This window comes from Giraffa tippelskirchi, chromosome 12 (genome assembly GCF_054371585.1).
Source record: "Giraffa tippelskirchi isolate mGirTip1 chromosome 12, T2T-mGirTip1v1.2.pri, whole genome shotgun sequence".
Taxonomy (NCBI): Eukaryota; Metazoa; Chordata; class Mammalia; order Artiodactyla; family Giraffidae; genus Giraffa; species Giraffa tippelskirchi.
Window position 1 is genome coordinate 121,741,236 of NC_137286.1, and position 23,426 is coordinate 121,764,661.

A 23,426-nucleotide genomic window follows, 5' to 3' on the forward strand; every position below is an offset into this window, starting at 1 on the left:
CAAAGCTAGTGGAGGTGATGGAATTTCAGTTGAGCTATTTCAAATCCTGAAAGATGATGCTGTGAAAGTGCTGCACTCAATATGCCAGCAAATTTGGAAAACTCAGCAGTGGCCACAGGACTGGAAAAGCTCAGGTTTCATTCCAATCCCAAAGAAAGGCAATGCCAAAGAATGTTCAAACTACTGCACAATTGCACTCATCTCACATGCTAGCAAAGTAATCCTCAAAATTCTCCAAGCCAGGCTTCAACAGTACATGAACCGTGAACTTCCAGATGTTCAAGATGGATTTAGAAAAGGCAGAGGAACCAGAGATTAAATTGCCAACATCCGCTGGATCATCGAAAAAGCAAGAGAGTTCCAGACAAACTTCTACTTCTCCTTTATTGACTATGCCAAAGCCTTTGACTGTGTGGATCACAACAAACTGTGGAAAATCCTTAAAGAAATGGGAATACCAGACCACCTGACCTGCCTCCTGAGAAAGCTATATGCAGGTCAAGAAGCAACAGTTAGAACTGGACATGGAACAACAGACTGGTTCCAAATCAGTAATTAAAAGATGCTTGTTCCTTGGAAGAAAATCTATGATCAACCTAGACAGCATATTAAAAAGCAGAGACATTACTTTGCCAACAAAAGTAATGTTGGTTTTTCCAGTAGTCATGTATGGATGTGAGAGTTGGACTGTAAAGAAAGCTAAGCACTGAAGAACTGATGCTTTTGAACTGTGGTGTTGGAGAAGACTCTTGAGAGTCCTGTAAAGAAAGCTAAGCGCTGAAGAATTGATGCTTTTGAACTGTGGTGTTGGAGAAGACTCTTGAGAGTCCCTTGGCCTGCAAGGAGATCAAACCAGTCCATCCTAAAGGAGATCAGTCCTGGGTGTTCATTGGAAGGACTGATGTTGAAGCTGAAACTCCAATACTTTGGCCACCTGATGCGAAGAGCTGACTCATTTGAAAAGACCTTGATGCTGGGAAAGATTGAGGGCAGGAGGAGAAGGAGATGACAGAGGATGAGAAGGTTGGATGGCATCACTGACTCAATGAACATGAGTTTGAGTAAGCTCCGGGAGTTGGTGATGGACAGGGAGGCCAGGCATGCTGCAGTCCATGGGGTCAAAAACAGTCAGACACAACTGAGTGACTGGACTGAACAGTGGGAAAGAGGAAGGCAAAAAGGAGAGGAGGAGGAAGAGGAGGTTTAAATGAAAAGATCCTGACTTCAAGTGGGGAATGATGGGGGGATGGGATAGTTAGGGAGTTTGAGATTGACATATACACACTGCTACTTTTAAAATGGTTAAGCAGCAAGGTCCTACTTGTATAGGACATGGAACTCGTCTCAATGTTATGTGGCAGCCTGGATGGGAGGGGAGTTTGGAGGAGGATGGATACTTGTAAGTATATGTTTGAGTCCCTTTGCTGTCCACCTAAAACTATTACATTGTTAATTGCTAACTATTACATTGTTAATAAACATTGTTAATTGGCTATACTCCAATATAAAATAAAAAGTTTTTTAAAAATAAAATTTAAAGAAAAAGACCTTGACTTCTAATAGGTCAAAAAAACCCATTGGTAGTGGACAGATGTTGGCAAGTCATGAGCCTCCATTGCTTTATAAAATAGAGACAACGATGTTTACTTACCTCACATGATTCTTGTAAGAACTAAATACGTGATATAGATAAACTTTCTCTATTTGTAAAGTCTCTTTCTAATTTTAAAGTGCTGGCTTATTATGAATGAGTGTGATTTATTACCAGCAATATGCTTGGGGATAATAAATGATTCCATAAGTTCTGCAGATGCTTCTAATACTGAGCAAAAGCAAAATGTTACTTATATGCTACCAATAGTGTACTTGAAATTATCCCACTTACTTATCAATGTATTTCACAAATACTTATTGAGCATAATGTTGACATAAATGCTTCCATCTGGGAACAACTTAATTCCTGGCTCCACACTGTAGTATGCAACAGTGATAAATTACTCAATGTCTCTTGGTTGTCTTTTCTCCTCTTTCAAATGGTAACAACATTACCTTGTATAATAATTGGGGAGATGAAAACTGGCTGTTTTGACTCTACTGAGGCAAGAGATGCTCCTGTGCTTCCTTAAAGCAGGTTCTGGAAGACAGTTTTAGAAAACATCATAACCAGGAAGGACTTTTGGTTTGAGTTGGCCTGTCCCTACCTCTTCTGCCTTATATTGGCAAAAAGGCTATAAACAAGAGTAAAGGCTGCTGGAAGAAATTCACCCCTCGAATGCAATCTAAAGAATCTCCTGGCAATGAGGTGCAGACTCTGAAATCCCCACAGTTGGGTTGTGAGGGATGGAATACATGTGAGTAATTGCCAAGACCTAAGTACTGAGCCGGTCCCAGAGAACATTATTTATAACGAGTGCCCGTAGGACTAGACACCTATCTGTCAGCTCCAAAGGCATGAAATGCCCACGATTTACCTCCCACCCCAGCATTTCATCAAGAAAGAGCTGCAGACACCTCTGTGCTTGAAAAGCTCAGCAGAATGACTCCCTGTTGATCCCTGTTCAAGTTTTGAGTTGATGCAAAATTTCCATTTTCCTGGTTTTATCTTTTTTTTTATGACTGGGATATGTTATCTAGATCTTTGTACTGCTCATATTAATGTAGTCTCTACACTCAAGTCAAAATTCATTCTCTGATCCCCAAAGAGCCTGTAACTACTTTAAAGAATTTCTCTCCACCAGTTCTTTTTTCAAGGGAATCCAACTGACAGGCTTGAGTTGTTTCAGATGGTTTAGATACAAAATTTTATGCACACATTTGTTTTTATATATACTCCTAGGTGTTCACACACATCTTTCACCTCCTTCAAAATTTAGAGGGAAGAAAAACACGAGCCTTGAGTAAATCATACAAGATTTACTGTCTGTCTGGCACGTCCTTTGTTCAGAACTGTCTCCTTTCTGAGTAGCCTTTCTGGCCTCGTCTATTTTATTCCATTTGAAGAGGCCAGTGTAAGTCTCTTCAGTTTTCACTCACTAAGGACCTTGTACTCTTGTATAACCTGGGAAAATTGTCTGAAAACCAGCCCTTTCTCTCTCTCTCAGGACCTCAGGAGCACAAAACCATAATCGACTCTGCAGAGGGAAGCAACAAGAATGGGGAAACTGACCCATATTTCACTTCCATTCCTATGAGGAAGACAGCAAAGGAAACTTGTTTACACACAAGCCAGTACAACCATAACATTCTTTATGCTTTCTGGGTAAGCTTAATATGGGATTATAAGATGAAAGAGAGCATTGCGGCAGTCGAAAGATTTACCAATAAAACAGCACTCAGCCTAAGAGAGAAGGTATGATTCCAGCAGCGTTGCCTAGTCTCTTTGGCAACTACACTCTGTGGCATCAATCACATTCCTTTATAACTTTAATTTTAAATGGGACAATAAATTCACCCGGTATAAAAATATCACCATGTTTAACATTTCCTGTTTGTACTGACATTTTTATTATTCCAAACATAAAGCAGTTTGTATGTAAATTGCCATATGCTCTTAAGTTAAACTGATAGACTCCTGTCTGTGGAGGACTCATCACTGTGTTATAAATACATGGGAAAAAAACTCACTGCACAAACACTTCCAAGAAAACAAGCAAAGAGTGTCACACAGGAGTAGCAAGCCCACTTTGTGCCTAAGTCAACTGGGTCATGAATAATATTTTGTGTTTGCCTCTGATAATGTTCTAACAATCATCATGTTCTCTATTTTAAATGAAGGGCATTAGGTAGCCAACCATTTTTATTTATCAGAAAATTATCAGAAAATTTAGATTAAGCCCATGCTATGTGGGTCAGGAAAAGACAGTGCCTTCCCCTGGGTAACTGCCCCAGCTTCTTAAACACATGTACACACACACACACACTCACACACATGCACACACAGTGCAAGGCATAGAAATGTACCTAAATCTTTACCATAGCTCACGTTCAAAGAAAGTTTTCTCTAAGATGAAATAACTCGAATTTATTCCCCCCTAAAAATGCTACGACAGAGTTCTGTTCATAAACGAAGGTTATTGTCTAGAAAAATCTACCATAGCTATATTGTAAGTAATTTAATCATCTATTTCTTATATACTTTTCCATTATCCAGCATTCTAAACTACATTTGTGTAAATTGAATAGAGAAACAGAACAAATTGCTTAACATTAAATTTTTATATATTAGAGATCCATGGGAGAGTGGTTATTTAGGGTAGGATAGGAGGATAAAGTAAGCAATGATACTGGAAAAAACAGTTACAGGATCCCAGAAGTGGGCTGCTTTCAAGATCACTCACTGATTCATTCACTTACTAAATGTTTCCTAGCACCTTCTAAGTACCAAGCCCTCCTCTAAATACTGATGATGTGGCGGTTACTACAGAATGAATGTTTATGTCCCTCTAACCTCTTCATCCCTAGTGTGGTGGTATAAGGAGGTGGGATTGGTAATTAGGTCATGGAAGTGGAGCTCTCATGAATGGGATTAGTGTTCTTACAAAAGAGAGCCAACAAAGTTCCCTCACCCCTTCCACTATGTGAGGGCACAATGAGAAGACAGCCATTTATAAACCAGGAAGTGAGGTGTTTCACCAGACCCCAAATCTGCCTGCACCTTGACCCTGGACTTCCCAGCCTCCAGAACAGTGAGAACTCAATTTCTGTTATTTAAGCCACCCAGTCTAGAGTATGTTTATTTCAGCAGTCTGAATAGTAGAGGCGAACAAGAGCAACAATATCCCTTGCCTCATGGAGCTTACATTCTGGGAGTAAAGGAAGAAAATAATCAAAGTAGCAAATATTAGTAGTTATATAATGTCCCCTTGCGGTGAGATGGTGATTGCTGTGAAGAAAATAGAACAGAGTAACATAATACTTTTAAGCAAAGTACAGCATTATTTCATTTACATTCTTAAAATATCATTTTGTCTACTGTATAAAGCTATGTGTAAAAGAGATAGCTAGTAGAAACCTGCTGTGTAGCACAGGGAGCTCAGCTCAGTGCTCTTGGTGACCTACATGGATGGGGGTGGGAAGTCCAGGAGGGAGGGGATATAGGTATACTTAGAGCTGATTGATTCACTTCATTGTACAGCAGAAACCAACATAACATTGTAAAGCAACTACTCCAATAAAAAAAAAAAGAATAAACTACACTAAGGTGACTGTGAAAGCAGGAGGACTCATTAGAATGCTATTGTCTTGGAGGAGGCAAGAGAAAAGAACAATGTGAGTTAGAGTGTTCACGATGAAAGAGATGCGAGGGGATGCCATTTTGGTCATCTGTGGAAGTCGTTTTAAAGAAAGAGGCAACAGGATTTGAAAATGGATTGGATGTGGAGTGTAAGAAAAAGAGAGGTGCCAAGGATGATTTCAAGGTTTGGAGGTGGAAAAATATTGTATGTAAGAGGAACCATACAATATTTTGATGGCATCACTGACTCGATGGGCATGAGTTTGAGCAAGCTCCAGGACACAGCGAAGGACAGGGAAGCCTGATGTGCTGCAGTCCATGGGGTCACAGAGTCAGACATGACTGGGCAACTGAACAACAACAACAAAAAGGAACCATTTATAGAAATCACGGACACTTGGGAAAGAAGGAATGTGAAAGGGAAAAATCAAGAATTCTCCTGGTAGGGGTGACATGCCTGGTGATCAGTGGTTAAGAATCCACCCTGCAATGCAGGGGATGCGAGTTCCATCCCTGGTCAGGAAACTAAAATCCCACATGCTACAGGGCAACAAAACCCATATGCCACAACTAAGACCCAACACAGCCAAATAAATAAATTAATAGTTTTTAAAAAAGAGTTCTCCTGGGCACATTAAATTTCAGAAGCTTATTAAACAGTTGAATGAAAACATGGAGCAGATACTTGAATATGCAAGTCTGAGTGGAGAAAAAATACTGGCATCATCAGAGTACAGATGTATTAAATCCTCAGAAATAGCTGTATCATCTAAGAAATAAAATTTCAAGAAAGAAAAGAAGTCCAAGGGTTGGTTCTGGAGCATTCCAGTATGAAGAGGCGAGGAAGACGAGAAAGATCTGGAAAAGGAATCTATAAAGGAGAGCCTTCTTTTCTGTAACTCAGCTTGTAGAGAATCCACCTGCAATGCAGGAGACCTGGGTTCAGTCCCTGGGTTGGGAAGATCCTCTGGAGAAGGGAAAGGCTACCCACTCCAGTATTCTGGCCTGGAGAATTCCATGAGCTGTATAGCCCATGGGGCCACAAAGAGTCAGACATGACGGAGCGACTTTCACTTTTTTCACTTTATGAAAGCAGAAAAAATCCAGGAGGATCAGTGTTTCTAGAAGGAAGAAACCCTAAGCATGAAATTCCACTGACAGACTGAGGAAATGAGCACTGACCTCGCCCAGCGGACTAGATGAACTCGCCCAGCAGTCCTTGAAGGTCTTGATGAAATTTGTTTCAATGGAGTGCTCAGTGCAAAAGCCTGATTTGACAGGATTCAAGAGATCATGTGAGGAGAAAAGTGAAGAAAGCAAAGAGACACCAGTCAAGCAACTTTTCTATGAAAGCAGGGAGAGAGGTGGAAGGGTGGCTGGAAGAGGGCTCCAGAATCAAGGCAGAAGTTTGTTTTCTTTAGAAGAGAATACTATTCCATGATGCATGTTTATGAAGTCCTCTGAGAGAGAAGGAAAAAATGATGATAAAGACTCTTCAGTTAGGCAAAAATGGCTGGGATCCTGTTCCTTGAGGTGGAGTTGGTCTATTTTCATAGCTTCTATTTTCTCAGTAATTAAAGTAACAAGGTCATTAGTGGAAGCATGAGTAGGGAAAACAGAGTGTTCAAGTTGGTGGAGAGCAGAGTAAGCATGGAACAGTCCTCTGAAGAGTGGGAGTCAGGAAATAGAGCAACATCTGGGTACAGAGATGATCAAGACTGGGAGTGACACATAGACTGTGATTCACCATAGGGAGAGTCCAAGAGAGTGGATGAGTGAGGTACAGGGAGCCTGCTTGAAGAAGAGAAGAAGAAAAGGTGGGAGTTCTTAATACTCAGGGCCAACGAGAGGCTGCCTGTCTAGGATTAGAGCTTAATTCTGCTTCTTACAAGAAAAGCAGTTAAAAACATCAGAGAAATGTTGGGCCCTATGGGTGTACTTGGAGAAGAAACCAGCAACCCACTCCAGTACTCTTGCCTGGAAAATCTCATGGGCAGAGGAGCCTGGAGGGCTATGATCCATGGGGGTCACGAAGAGTTGGACACAGCCTAGTGACTGAACACACATAGATGTGCTAAAATGAAGGTTTAACATCTCTTTTACATGAAAAAAGTGGCACTATGGCACCACAGAAAATGATGAAGTTCAAACACAATCTGAGCAACTTAGCCATAATATGACATTCAACCTATTACTCATTTCTTCTGAACTTCAGATTCCTCATTTACAAAGTAAAAATGTCATATCTCCTTTTGAAGATTGTTGCAATGACATGGAAGATACCTATAAATTGTCTTACAGAATACAAGTGGGGCTCCTAGTTAAGTTAAATAAGCTAAATGTTTGAAATTTTCTTTAAACATGTCAGTTTAAACATATGTATCATGTTTTTACGCTCTTAGAAAATCACAAAACCAGCAACAGAGAATGAAAAGAAAATCATAAACCCACAGGGACAAAGAGAATAGAAAATAAAACACTTTTGAAGGTGTTCTATCTGACTCACTGGAATTGTAACCTGCATATCTTCCAACAAGAAGCAAACAGTTTTCAGTCACAGAGCCCCAGAAAGTCTCACTAATTGGTGATATTAAGTACATATCAAGTGAAGATTAGACATGGGGCTGAAAAAAGGTGCAATGGATGCAATGTTCAGATAACCCATCTCTACTACATGGCACCAAGTAAACATTCCTCTCTAACCCTTTAAGATAGTTTATTAAAGCATTTGAGATCTGGGTTTTAAATTGAATCAGAGAAGCTACAGTCACCAAGGATACATAGAGGTGAGACATCAGATTGAAAATGGAAAGATCCCAGCCATTTGACAAACGCTCAACCCTTTGGTCTCTAGATCCATGATAATCAAGTTTATACTCTACAAATAGGTGTTTGGTGAATTTTGTGCTTATATGACATTATTGATTTTGTTAAAATTCTACTTTTTAAAACCAAATGTTTTATTAATAATGTCATACATATCTAGTTTTAGAATTGAAATTTTTATTCTATTTCAGATCCTGACCATGTGGAAAACTTACTTGGCACATTGAGACTTTTGTGTCTACCAAATTCCATCTTTTGAAAATAAAGATGAATTTGAAGAGTCTCATATGTGGCATAAATCTAGGAAGGGCAGACAATCCCAAATCCAGCTCAACAATCATGTGTTGCATGCTACTCAATAGCTAATATGATAACTGCCTTCCTGTCTTGTGTTTTTCAATAAAAAGGAATTTGTGGGTATTTTAGAATTTAAGGAAATGAGTAGAATAGTTGGAAAATAAAATTAATTTCTGTTTTTATCAAAATAATACACATAAATTGAAATATTAAAGTTTTTGATGAAAACCACAGCCCTGTACCCTATTCTTCCCAACCCTTATGCTGCTCCCCAGAGACAACTATCTTCAAGCCATTGTGTTGTTTCTTATGGTCCTTACCTCTGTATTTGTAGACAATGTGCTCACATTGCTATTTTCTTAAACTGGCTTAATCAACTTTAAATTGATTCATCACTTTCAGAAACATCTACTGACCTACTACTGCACTAAATGAGGTTCTAGTTTTCTTCCCTCTCCCCTTTCCACCTGCTTGCATCAGTGTAGTTATATCATCTTCCTTCAGTGTAGTCATCTCATATTTTTTTATTAAAAACTTTAGTGCTTACATTATTCTGACAATGTAAATTTTTTTTACTACTGAGCAACATGCTGTGCTGTGGTCAGTCACATCCAGCTCGTTGCGACCCCTTGGACTAGAGCCCACCTGGCTCCTCTGTCCATAAAATTTCCCAGGCAAGAACACTGGAGTGGGTTGCCATTTCCTTCTCCATGAGATCTCTCCATTTCAGGGACTGAACCCTCATCTCTTGTGTCTCCTCCATTGACAGGCAGAGTTTTACCACTCCAATTAGATTAGATTTCTTTTCCAATAAAAGTTATTTTCCTGTTATTAGTGATTGCTTGTTTTTTCTCTTGCTAATTTTTCTTATTTTCATTCACTCTTACAAATCCTACCAATATCCTTTCAATACAACTTTTAAAGTGATCAAATACATCTGATCATCTAACAAATTCTCCTTCTTGCTTTATCCCCATCATCTCTCCTGAAGCCCTGCATTCACCTACTCCAATATAGGACTTTTTCTAGCTCAATTAATGCTATTGTCCTATCACATCTGAGAGAGATTCTTAGATTCATATGCTTATTTTCAAAATAGGGAGTTTGGTAATCATTAAAGTTTCTATGTTCTGAGTAAGTTTTCCACATGATCAGGATCTTAAATAGAATAACAACTTCAATTATAAAACCAGGTCTGTATGATATTAAATCATTCAGTTAAAAAAATAACTAAACATTTTGACAAAAACACAAAACTCACCAAAACCTTATTTACAGTATTCCATAGGAGGTTATGGAGAAGGCAATGGCACCCTACTCCAGTACTCTTGCCTGGAAAATCCCATGGACGGAGGAGCCTGGTAGGCTACAGCCCATGGGGTCGCTAAGAGTCGGACACGACTGAGAGACTTCACTTTCACTTTTCCCTTTCATGCACTGGAGAAGGAAATGGCAACCCACTCCAGTATTCTTGCCTGGAGAATCCTAGGGACAGCGGAGCCTGATGGGCTGCCGTCTATGGGGTCGCACAGAGTCGGACACGGCTGAAGTGACTTAGCAGCAGCAGCAGCATAGGAGGTTATTTTTATATATCAGTACAGCCTAAAAGAGAGGCCTTGGTTTTCTCTATGCAGGGAATCTCACCAATACCATGAAATAAAGTAGAGAATGAAACAATAGATTCATTTTCTGGAATATGTCCTTAAATCTGAAAACATAAAATGCCTTTTGTGTCTAGAATTAAGCTAAGTAACCTATATTTATTTATATGCTGGAAACTACCTGACACTTCTTCCCATAAAGATTAAACTTCATCTTTATCCTTCATCCTCCTTAGATTCTTTCTTTTTTTAATTAATTTTCATTGGAGTATAGTTGATTTACAATGACGTGTTAGTTTCTGCTGTACAACAAAGTGAACCAGTTATACATATACATATCAGTTCAGTCACTCAGTCGTGTCTGACTCTTTGCAATTCCATGGACTGCAGCACTCTAGACTTCCCTGTCCATCACCAACTCCCAGAGCTTTCTCAAACTCATGTCCATTGAGTCTGTGATGCCGTCCAAACATCTCATCCTCTGTTATCCCCTTCTCCTCCTGCCTTCAATCTTTCCCAGCATCAGTCTTTTCCAATGAGTTAGTTCTTCACATCAGGTGGCCAAAGTATTGGAGTTTCAGCTTCAGCATCAGTCCTTCCAAAGAATATTCAGGTCTTTTTTAGATTCTATTCCTATATAGGTCATTAATGAGTACTGAGTGGAGCTCCCTGTGCTATACAGCAGGTTTTTAGTTATCAAAAAACAAACAAACAAAAACTGCCATAAGATCTGCTGCTGCTGCTGCTGCTAAGTCGCTTCAGTTGTGTCCGACTCTGTGCGACCCTGTAGACAGCAGCCCACCAGGCTCCCCCGTTCCTGGGATTCTCCAGGCAAGGATACTGGAGTGGGTTGCCATTTCCTTCTCCAATGCATGAAAGTGAAAAGTGAAAGTGAAGTCGCTCAGTCGTGTCTGACTCCTAGCAACCCCATGGACTGCAGCCTACCAGGCTCCTCCGTCCATGGGATTTTCCAGGCAAGAGTACTGGAGTGGGTTGCCATTGCCTTCTCCAGCCATAAGATCTAGGGAGTGTGTATATTGACATATTGGTTTGTTTTTTGTTGTTGTTCAGGATGCTAAACAGCACTGAAAATTGATAACAAATCAAGTCAGCCTAATTTTCAGTCTCAGCGTTAACTGACACTACATTAAACAGATGATCAACCGTCAAAATTACTACAGCAGTGTTTATTTTCTAGATCATATTTTGTAGTCTTTGAAATGTCAAATATGCACTCCCAGTGAGAGGCAAACGTGGATATACATATGCAAGGATGTCATCAGCACAAAGAAGATTGAAAGCAAATTCACAAGAATTCATTACAGAACTAATCCTTCTGAAAATTCTGATTAAACATGGAACTGACAGGTTGCTGGATGTGGGGAGATTTGAGTTATTGATTACTGACATAGGAACTGGAGCTCCTTATGGTCTGATCAAATGGAACTTCAGATTTGAAAGTTTGTGGCCTCGAGATAAAGGACATTCATTTGAGGTATGCTTTATTCAAACTAACATTCACAGTCTCTGCCTTCCTATAACAGATGGAGAGCTATGACCTGAAGAACTGTATTTTTTTTTAATCACATTAAAGAGCAAAAGGCCACAAAGATGCTCATTAATGAATCCGAAAGTCCCTTGCAAACATATAAATCTTTTAGAGCAATGATGGGAAACATTATCCCAGACCTCTGTGCCCATCAGTCAACCTAAGCACTTAAATTTGCCTTCGCTTTCTGGCTTAGCCAACCCTCCACCTCCCCAGCCTACCCCTAAAACATACACTTTAAAAAGTGTCTGTATACGTTTTTAACCACGACACACAAGTGACTGACTTCTCCCAGCCACCACCTTCCTCTATCCATCTTGTCACAAAACCCAAGGACTAATTGGGAACATGGCCCTCCTCCAGGCTCCTTGTGCCTTTGTTCTTACACTATGCTGGGGACAAGTATTCCTCTTTTTAAAGGGCTCATGGTTTATGTGCAGAAACAACAGGCAGACAATTTCCAGATAACGGCTGAGGACCAGAAGACACAGCGTGAGGGAGGAGCTGAGGGAAAGACGGTGTTCATTCAGGCTTCAGTAGAGACAGCATTTGAGAGTAGCCTTGGAGGTTGGGGCAGACAAGGGCACCAGCAGAGGCAGAGAGCAACATTCCAGTCTGGGCAACTGCATCTGAACAGTGTTCTCAGGAACCTGAGAACTGAGGCCAGAATGCCCTGCTAGAAAATGGAAGAGATGAGGCTGCAAAGTTGTAGGAGGAAATGACAAAGGGTCTCATACTCAGAGCTAAGGAACTTGGATTTCTGTCTTGTAGGCCATAGGGAAACACTCAGAATTTTTAAGTACGAGAATATAGTTCTAGAAGTTTCAAGATCAGCCTGCTTCTTCACGTTTTACCACAAATTCACCTAAGGAAACTCTGGAAAGTCTCTTCTGTTCATTGTAGAGTTAATCAGAGGATTCACTCACCAACACAAATTCCTCTCGTGACCTTAGATCCAGGACTCATAAACAGAGAGAATGAATCTCTTCTATGAGTTTTTCACTCAAATAGGGAGAGAAAGGCCATATAGCGGATACAGTGAGATAGTTAGAGACATCTTGTGTGTTTAGTCACTCAGTTGTGTCCGACTCTTTGGGACCCTTTGGGCTGTAGCCCACCAGGCTCCTCTGTCCATGGGATTTCCCAGGCAAGAATACTGGAGTGGGTTGCCATTTCCTTCTCCAGGGAATCTTCCTGAACCGAACCTGGGATCGAATTGCGTCTTCTGTGTCTCCTGCATTGCAGGCGGAGTCTTTACCCCATGAGCCAATAGGGAAGCCCTTCCCCTCCTCTGATTCCACTTGGTCCTAAACAAGGGCACCTGAAGTCCAGATTCAATCTATCCCCAGAATTTCCTAAAGTATTCCTCAGCTTCAGTCTTCTACAAATAACTTTCACCAAAGAAAACTTTCAGAAGCCTCTCATCTTCAGGTCACATACTGCTGCCTCTTCCAGGTATGATGTCTCCCAGTAAAAAATTTGAGCACATTCAGATTCTTTGCTCTTTCAACAATACAACTTCTAGTGATGTGTGATGACAATGCCGCCTTCCCTTCACACTCCACCTCAGCTGCAAATGTTTGACTCTGGGTCCCCTACTAAACACAGTTGAAAGTCATTTTCTTGCATCCCTGAGAGAAGAGATCTTTTCTTAAAAAACAGAGTAGGTGCTCAACAAATGCTAACTGCTGGATTTGTGAGCACGTCCTCCTCCTGTCTCAGCAGATTAGAGGCGCAGCAGATCACGGGCAAGGCCATGTTCCAGGGCAGGTCTCACCAGAGCACACAAGAACCATCAGCACTGAAATGAGCCTTAGCTGAGCACCGCTTAAAGATGGTTCTTTGAAGAGCTGAGCCACACAGTGCCAGATGGACAGATGTGGCTTATTCAGAAATCTCTCCAGAGAGCTCTGGGCTAAAAATGGCCGCTGGGACTCAGGAGAGGTCAGTCCAGGCCCAGAGGCCACTGGCCTGAAGCCGGCACCTCTCACAGTTACAGCTTGGGCTTCTCCTGTTGTAGAGACACGGAAGGAGCAGATGCCCGGCTCCTACCCATGTCGGAATCCCCTCTCTGCAGCCCCTCTGAGTCAGCCAGCACCTGTGAGCCCTGCCCTCTGCATCCTGTTATTGGAGGTGTTCTCTGAACATGAACACCTAGAGACACAGCCACACAGGTACCTGCGTTGATTTTTTTTTAATCCCCCTTATAGTTGTTGACATCTTAAAAGTTATTTTTCAGCCTCATTAAAGATGGCTAGGGAATTAAACTACTTTTTAAAGCACTGCCAGATGTTTATTCGATTTATATAACATACATAACCTTTGTGATAAATACTGTCTACATTCTAGAGATGAGGAAAGTGATATTCTGAAAAGGTTGGCATCTTGCCCATCACACAAGAAGGTAGGGGTCTTGCCCATCACACAGCTTTTGTTTTTCTTTTAATGTAATTTTTATTTTCTTTTTTTTTTTTTTAATTTTAGCTTTTGTATTGAGATATAGCCAGTTGCTAAACTGTGTCATGATAGTTTCAGGAGAAAAGGGACTCAGCCATAAATGTACATGTATCCATTCTCTCCCAGACTCCCCTCTCATCCAGGCTGGCACATAACATACAGTAGGTCCTAGTTGGCTACCCATTCTAAATATAGCAGACTGTACATGTCCATCCCAAACTCCCGAGCTATCCCTTCCTTCCCCCTGGGAAACACAAGCTGTTTCTCTAAGTCTGAATCACACAGCTCTCAGGCAGTAGAACCAGAGCCATCTCTCAGACTGTCTGTCCTGTTTCCATGGCCAGAGCACTTTTCTCTATGTCCACCACCTCTTGGGACTTGCTGAGACAACTGGAATCAGTGAGGAACTCAGGGACAACTGGAGAGTCCCTCCTGGAGTCCGCTTTCAGGTATGTGATGATATCCTGGACAGACAGGAAGGGTGGAGGGAGGAGGGAGAGACAGAGACGGGGACAAGGAGGGGGTGAAAGGAAGAGGAAGGCAGGGGAATTTCACTTGCTGATTTTCACCCCTCCAAGGAGATCCTGTGATATGTTGACACAGAATGTAGAACATGGTTCTGAAATGGAAATAAGGCCTAGCTTCAGTCAAAGGAACATGTGTTGAGCATGCACTTCAGGATTTTAGGGTGATTTTTGTCAAACTGTTTGGGGTACTGATTTCCCTTCCTCTCTGCCATTGATCATTGTTGCCGTTACTATCTGATGGCCAATAGCCATGCAGAGACAAGAAGTTCCTGGGGCATTAAGAAGCTCCATGCTGGGCGTCCTGTTGGGGGGAAGCCTGCTTGAGGCTTTGAGTGGGAGAGGAAGGGGAGCAGTTCAAGACAACAAAAAGAGGCATTACATTTATTTTCTGCTGCAGATATTGTATTTTGTTTTTCCCAAACCCTTGGCTGTGAAAAAGCCTACTATTCTTCAGGCTTTCCTCAGAACCCACATCTCCTTCCCATGTTGTTTCCAGGAAACAATTTTTAGGGACAATTGACTGGGGAAATATTTTGTGAAAAAACAACGAGATGGACAATCCTTAATTGGTCCTTACAAAACAGAGCTTCTGGAGGCTGATCTTAGAAACCTCAAATTATAAATTGTAGACCTTTTGATTACTGAAGTATAATAATTAAATTACAGAGAAATTTCCTTAACTGTAAGGTTGAAAGGAACAAAATAACTGGTAATTGGTCTCAACTGGAGTAAATAATGTCCTTCCTTTTATTTACATTTGGTTTTCCTATAAACTGCCTACTGGGTTGTGTGGAACTTAGAGGCTAGCAAAAAACTGAATCCCCATCCATCAGTATTAATCTCACACTTTACTGTGGCTCCATCCATTTATCTTTCCGACACAAATTAGAAATTCAAGAGTTTTAACAAATGAGCCTGCAAATGTAAACTTATTAGGCCATATATTTTTACTACACACTGTGCAGTGCCCTCCACAAAGCTGTCCCTTCAGAGAGCATTTTCCTATTTTGTGTTATTGATGGCAGCTAACTAATCACATTTTTAATGTTGTCTTTGGGGAGGGCTGTTTGAGTGAATGTGCAAGCTAAACTACCCAGAATAAATCTACCTTATTAAATGCTTGAAATTATGTGTCTTTTACGATAAAGAAACTCCCGAGCATTGTTACATTTGCTAACCTTCTTTCTGCAGGAATCAAAAGACTGGGATTAATTAAAATAATACATCAAAACTGGGGTGTTGTATAGAATGTGTCTATGTGTGTGGAAAGGCCAAGAAAAATTGGTTAATTGGTCTCTTCATCCCTATTCACTTCCCTCCATCTAAATAGCTTTAAGTGTTGCTTTCTGAACAGAAACTATAATAACAGGAGGAGGAAGACTCACTCTGCCTGCTAGTACACAATGGCTGGTCCCCACTCCCAGGAAATTTTTTCTTATTTACACAGTGCCTCTCTGATTAACAAAGAACTCCAAAAAATGTGATCTCTAGAACTAGATGCTCTAAAACATAGAGAAAGTAACAATACATTAACAGCCCAGCATTATATTTGATCTAAACAAAAATGCACGTATTATGCCTCTGAAATATGTCATGTTTCAAAGGTGTCAAAAGGAAACATTTGGAGGTCAATACCTCTTTCCTGGAAGCCTAGGTTCTCCTTTCCTGTAGCAATGATGAGCAGTCTAATGGTGGGCCTCCCTCTACAATATGTACAATCATTTCATTATTCTGAAGTGGTTTAATTACCAGCAGGTCCTTTATTACTGAACTCGAGTACTAATCTGAGCCCTGAGTACATCTGCTTTCTTTCTCTCTGCTTTGTAAGTTTTGTGCTCTCTGAAGCAAATGCATACATGGCCACAGTTCTGGCTTGTCACATAAATTTCAAGGATAACGAATGATGCTTAAGCTTGAATAGAGGGAATGGAGATCACCTGGGAATCAGAGCTCTCAACAGCACAAGTGGTATAAATTTGGAAGCTGAAGCTGCAACCAATACATACACTTTAGGACATAAAGAGATGTAACAGAACTTTTTCTAAACGGGGAAAAAAAATAATTGTAAAGTGGGAGGTAATAAAGGAAGAACTCAATTTTTTGACAAGTTATTTTCTAATTACTTGACTGTCCCACTTAAGAAGTACGGGTTTTGTGAAACTGACATTTAAACACAATAAGCATATGCTCTTCATAGAAATTAAAGTCACAAGCATTTAAAGACTGTGTAATAGATGGTTTTAGTGTTCCCCTGCAATCAGAGTTCTTCTCTATTACTTATCTTGGAGGGGACACATAAACTTGATTAGTACTTAACCGGAGTATAATGGCTGATAAATTGGCCTTAATGTTTCAAAACTAGACAATGCTGAGGTTGCCTGGAATTTATTTCTTGACTACATGGATACGTTCATTTTTCTCACTTAGTCATAGGAATCAACAATTTAAGAATGCCTTGGATCGCTTGAAGTTTATTTCTTATTTATCTTGGATTACTTAGAGGAAAGATTTAGCTGCTATCTCTAGCAAACCTGCAAACGAAAGAGAGGTAAGGAGTGATGAATTAAAAAGAAAGCCATGGTCGGTAGAGGGGAAATTGACTGGAAAAGCCTTCTGCTTTAGGATTTGGGTTGAAAAATTCAAGTTATTTATTTAGTCACTCAGCAAATATTTATTGAGTACCTACTAAGAGCCAGAGCCTGTGTCAGCTGTTGGAAAGACATTAACTAACATTTGTCCTCAGTGATGGCTTGTAAGCACATGATTCTACAGGGTAAGGGCTATTATAGAAACATTAACGGACAGTTTGGGAGCTCAAATAATCACTAAAGTTCCTGCCTCTCAAAATTGTATTTGTTACAATGCCTGGATTCTAAATTATACTTGCTTTAGTTGCATTCACATGGGGGAAAAAAAAACTCCATTCTGCTGTCAATGTTAATAGAAACAATATTTACATATTTTAAATATATACATTATTACCTTCACGGTGAAACGGGTAAAACTCCACATCACAGAAGAGCTTCTAAAAAGCTGGGTTTGCCTAGAATTAAATAAATACTCACTTCAAATAACCCATCTAAGGAATATTTACTCTTAAAGAGCACTCTGCAATTAATGCTTTATTTAAGCAAAGAATCCTTTTGCAGTTTGAGCAGTCCCCATATTTATTTGCAGTATAAGCCTGGATTTTCATATATTAGGTTTGAATCACAAAAATCTCAGTGATGGGTCCCAAGAAACATATTGTCTTATCCTCTTGTGCCATGACACTGCCTGTGCTTGCAATGCATAGAACAAAAGGCTTTAAAAACACTAATCCCTCTTGCCCTCAGGATAAAGTCCAAACTCCTTAACCTTTCATGGATGGGTCCTTGCTTAATCCTCCAGACACCCATTGTGACATAATCTGGCTGACCTCTAGGTCCCTGGGTGACTACATTGGATATCCAATGTGAACCATAAAGAAATAAGCTATTTTTCTTCCACTCTTGAATCCAGGGGTTGTTTGTTACAGCAGCATAGCCTCGCCTGACTCTCAGTCCTCCTGCAGCCATATCACAGACTGGCCTACAGCAATGCTTTTAACACTGAAGCACTCAAGTGCTTCACCGTTTCACAATTTTTTACACACCTAAATAGTGTTTTTCATTTAAATCAATTTAAGTTTATCTAACTAAGAATATTTACTTTAAAATAAAATTATATATTCTTATTGTTCGTAGGTAGGAAATAGCTGTAAAACCTCAAAACCTCAACTCTTCAAATAAGGTGTTTATGTATCACATTAAAATCTCTGATGCACCACCAGTGTAGATCCAACTTACACGAGTGAGTGTGTGCTCAGTCCGACACTTTGTGACCCCAGGCTACATGGATTGTAGCTCACCAGGCTTTTCTGCCCATGGAATTTTCCAGGCAAGAACATTGGAGTGGGTTGCCATTTCCTACTCCAGGGGATCTTCTCGACCCAGGGATCGAACCAGCATCTCCTGTGTCTCCTGCATTGGCAGGTGGGTTCTTCACTACTGCCACACTTTTAGAAATACTAGAAAAGAAATGCATAGGCCTTAAGTGAAGAAAGAAAGAAAGAAAGTGAAGTTGCTCAGTCATGTCCAACTCTTTGTGACCCCCATGGACTGTAGCCTACCAGGCTTCTCCGTCCATGGGATTCTCCAGGCAAGAATACTGGAGTGGGTTGCCATTTCCTTCTCCAGGGGATCGTCCCAACCCAGGGATCGAACCCGGGTCTCCCGCATTGGGGGCAGACGCTTTAACCTCTGAGCCACCAGGGAAGTCCTTGATGTCCAACAAAATTCCATGTGAATACCAGCTTTACCACCTACTGTGTGCCCTCAGACAAGTTATCTGACCTCATTGAGCTACAGACATTTTATAAGGTGGACAACTATTAAATAAGATTAACTTGAAGATTAAAAGGCTTCCTTGTGGCTTAGTGGTAAAGAATCTGCCTGCTAATGCAGGAGACACAGGTTCAACCCCTGGGTCAGGAAGAATCCCTGAAGAAGGAAATGGCAACCTCCTCCAGTATTCTTGCCTGGGAAATTTCAGGGACAGAGGAGCCTGGCAGGTGACAGTCCATGGGGTCACAAAAGAGTCAGACAGGACTTAGTGACTAAACACATACAATTTGAAGATTAAGTAAGAAATGTATATGAAATGCCTAGTACATATTTTTAAGTGCAGATTCAATGGTTTTTGGTATATGGGCACATTTTTAATGCTCAGAAATATTATATTGTTATTGTTATTATTATTGATGTCACATAATCCCTAGTTGTGAGCTCCCTGAGCTATGTTTATGCGTCTCTAAATCTTCATCACACTTAGTACTGTCCTTTCTACATCAGAGGTACTAAATAAATGAAGTGATCTGCAGATCAAAGACTTCCCATCTTATCTGCGGTGTTTGTTTTTCATACCTGTATGTATAGAATCAACTAATCAGTTAAATTACTTCTCAAGGTTTGCAGGTAAAACATTTTGACTAAGCTTTGCCTGATTTCCATTCATAGATTAATCAGGGGTTCTCATTTTTTCTGTTATAATTCTTCAAATAATCTGTATCGTGTCTTTTAGTTCAAAGATTAAGTTACTAAGTAGTAGCAGAAAGGATCTCAAGGTTGAAATTCTGATGCATGTAATCACAGTAGAGGAAAAGGCTGAGCTTTACATTCAAAAAACACAGGATCCAAGACATTCAGACATCAAAGTATCAATTGTGCTGTGCTGTGCTTAGTCGCTCAGTTGCGTCCAACTCTTTGTGACCCCATGGACTGTGGTCCACCAGGTTCCTCTGACCAAGAATACTGGAGTGAGTAGCCTATCCCTTCTCCAGGGGTCTCCTGCAATGCAGGCAGATTCTTTACCAGCTGAGCCACTGTGCACCTTTCACAGAGTCATCAGGAGGCACTCAGAACCTGAGATCAGAGATACATGAGTATGAATATTGAATTCCCCATGGACAAGTTCCCAGAACTCTCTGCCATTAGTTCTATTACTGTTTGAAATATGGCCCTATTAATAAATGTCTCCTCTTAAGGTTGTCATGTGGGTTTTGTTTTTGGCTGCACTGGATCTTCATTGTGGCGCCCAGGCTTTCTCTAATTGTGACACATAGGCTTAGTTGTTCCAAGGCATGTGGGATCTAAGTTCCCTGACCAGGGATCGAACCTGTGTTGGGAGGCAGATTCTTAACCACTGGACCACCAGGGAAGTCCCTGTCATGAAGGTAAAGTGAGAGAATGTACAGAGCTTAAATGGGTTTAGAACAAGTCTTGGCACACAGAAAGAGCTTATTAAACATTAGCTGTTATTACTACCTTGTTTATACCTAATTATTGTTATAAAATTTTACATTCTAATTATCAGAATTTATATTGATACTTTGAACCACTATAAAATATTTCAGGTAAGTGAAGAGAGACCTATAGGCCTCCTATGACTTGCCTTTTTTTTATATTTAAGTTTTAAATCTAGTCATTTTATTTGCCAGAATAAACTACATTAAGTTGGGCTTAAAAAAAAAATCCAACAAAAGTTTCTCTCTCACTCTCCCAGACAACAGACTGTACCCTGGGCAGCTCATCTCCTCATATTGGCTTCATTATCACCTGCTTGAGTCTCACAGCATCTTCACATCAAAATGCATGTCTATGATCAATCATGATGGGAAGGACCAGCAGGAGAGTTGAGTAGTTACTAACACACAGTATATCTACTCATGTGTCCTGGCCAAAGCAAACTGCATGCATACCTACCTTCAGGACAGCAAGTAGGGAAAAGTTGCCCAACCATCTGCCTGCCCAAAGGTGAAGGAGAACCAGATATTGAAGAGGAGTGGTAATGCCTCCTGTGGTTGTGAGTGATCTCAATAATCATTCACTGGGTAGTTACGGCAGTGGTTGGGTCTTGGCCATTATAATTTTTCAAAACTTTTAATGAAAAGCTATTATGTTACAAATATAGTAAAACTTTTAACAAAGTTCCAAATCAAGCATCAAAAGTCATTAAAAAAGAAACCTACTAAAAAATTAACACACAATTCCAGAAATTTATATTAGCTTCCCAATCTGAACTCTGATCTTGCCTCATGCTTCCCAGGTGACACCAGAGGTAAAGAATCTGCCTGCAATGCAGGAGATGCACGTTCAATCCCTGAGTCAGGAAGATCCTGAGGAGGGAGGAAATGGCAACCCACTCCAATATTCTTGCCTGGAAAATACCATGGATAAAAGAGCCTGGCGGGCTACAGTCCACAGGGTCACAAAGAGTCAGACAAGACTGAGCACACACAAAAACCTACTCTGAACTTTGATCTTACTCATGCTTCAAGAGAAGGATTTCCTCTTCTTTGCTGTCCCCAGAGCAGCAAAAAACAATCGGAATTCTTGGATCTAATCCAGTGTGGGATTTGGTCTTTAATTAATATCATTAACCTAAAACAAAAAGACTGCCGGTTATTTCTCCAGCAAAGAATTGCAGTCTGTGGTCTCCAGCCATGATAGACCATGTGCAAGTCCTCACTTGGAGGATTCTAGTCAACAACGAGTCCGTGGCTCTTCACTGACTGAGTTGTTGCCAGGAAAGAAGAGGAATCTTTCTTCTTCCTGTTGGGCTCTGTTATCATTATAGAACATGAGAGCCCCGCTGCTTCCCTCTAGTCTCCCCATCCTGTTTTAATAGAGGTTTCAGTTCATTAATTTTTTACAATATGATCATGTGATTTGCTTTGGGCAGACGAACGATGAATAGAAAATCACCTACTCATAGGAAAGAGGTGTCCCTAGTTTACTGGCCCCTCCCAACTTCCCTCCCTGTTCTTGAAAAACAATTTTCTTATAATTCTCCCACTTGCTCACGCTATCTCCCTGGTAACCCTTTTCTTTCACTGTCAACATCCTGAAACAAGTTACATCCCCCGACTCTCATTTATCATTTTTCATTTCTTCCTTCCATGTAACTTTCAATTTGATCTCCACATCTGCATTTCCAATTTCAATTGCCCCAACTACAGACATGCTACATCACTTAAATATTGTACTTTATCAATCTAGAATCACACTCATAACTTCTCCCCAAAGCCAGCTCTCTTTCATTAGTTAATATTCTACCAAAGTTTGAAACATCAGTGAACTTTGATTTCCTTATCTTTCTCAACTCCAAATCTGGTCTCAAGACCAATTAATTCTTTTTATGAAAGCTTTGCTTTATACACTCTTCCAAGTCCATGTTTTACCACCTTTATACTTAGTACCTCATACCTGGACCATTGAAATCATCTTCTAACTGGTCTCCTTTTCTCCAGGCTTTTCTCTATCTCCTAATTTCAGCACACCACCTATACAATCATCCTAAAACAAATATTACTTTCATTAGTTTAATTTCCAGAAGGAGGGGATAAGGAAGGTGGCCCCTTCTGTAACTTGCCCTTATATACGGTATAAACACCATAGCTTTTCACCACTGGAGCTTTTGTCTTGCGCATGAATTTCCCCTCAAAGAAAATCAAAGCATTTGCTGATGTTAGCAAAGATCATCTCCTTTCTCTTCCTCTGCCCTTCTCCTTCCATCACCTCCACCTAGCATACGGTCTTGTATCTTCAAATCCCACTCGTCATTTAAAGCCCAAAACCAATGCCTTCATAAACTCTTCCTGAACCATGGTTGGTTCTGTAAAAACAACATAATTTGCATGCAAGTAGTTAAAAAGCAGCATCCCACAGAAGGCCACAGAGGTGTATTTTGTTTAGTCAGCATGGTATTGTTAATTAAACTACATTTTAGTACTTTTAGGACCACATACACTCTTCAGTTTCCATACTGCTTGAGTTTGAAAATCTTGGTCTATGCCTGTCATGCTTCTGGTGGTGTTTATTTCCTAATCTTTATCAGTAATTTTAAAAAATATGTTTTGTTTATATTTCCAACCAACTTGAAAGTTTTTTAAGATCAGGGAAATGTTTTTATATAATTAAAAATTTAGATAAGACAAGCTGAGTGAAAAGCACTTTGTAAACGTAATTAGTCAAACAACTGTTTCATCTCTTTCATCTCAAGTTCTTCCAGCAACAAGACTGTGAGGATGCACTGGAACCGTCCAGGAACTAAAATGGTTTTATTCATTGGAGAAGAGAAATGATTCCATAAAAGTTTTCTCTCCTCTTCTCCCCTTTCCCCATCCAAACGACAACCTTCATTTTCATATTAGTTCATGAATTCCTTCAATATTTTATCCCAGTCTAAGCTCAATATTCAATAAAAAAAAAAAGTTCTGTATGCTCTTTAATCTCAAGTAAGAGAAGCAGTCATTGAAACAGTTGAATCTAAAATGGAGAAATGAGTAAAGGTGATTTCAAAGACAAAAATATCAAAATTCAGCAGAGAGAAAAAAGAATCTCAGCATTTATGATGAT

General features: G+C 40.2%; 1 long non-coding RNA gene across 3 annotated transcripts in view; it reads right to left on the reverse strand.

Annotated features, from left to right (window-relative positions):
- Window positions 1-23,426, reverse strand: part of LOC145529427 (uncharacterized) — a 202,113-nt gene that overhangs the window by 161,844 nt on the left and 16,843 nt on the right. Inside the window, exons 2-4 of one of the 3 annotated variants that reach the window (XR_014071211.1) lie at window positions 22,275-22,364; window positions 17,473-17,533; window positions 13,778-14,582 (exon numbers count right to left, since the gene is read on the reverse strand). The exons of the other annotated variants lie outside the window; for them this stretch is intronic. This is a non-coding gene — a long non-coding RNA (uncharacterized LOC145529427). Of the gene's footprint in view, window positions 1-13,777; window positions 14,583-17,472; window positions 17,534-22,274; window positions 22,365-23,426 lie in introns of those variants that run through there. 3 annotated transcript variants of the gene reach the window in all.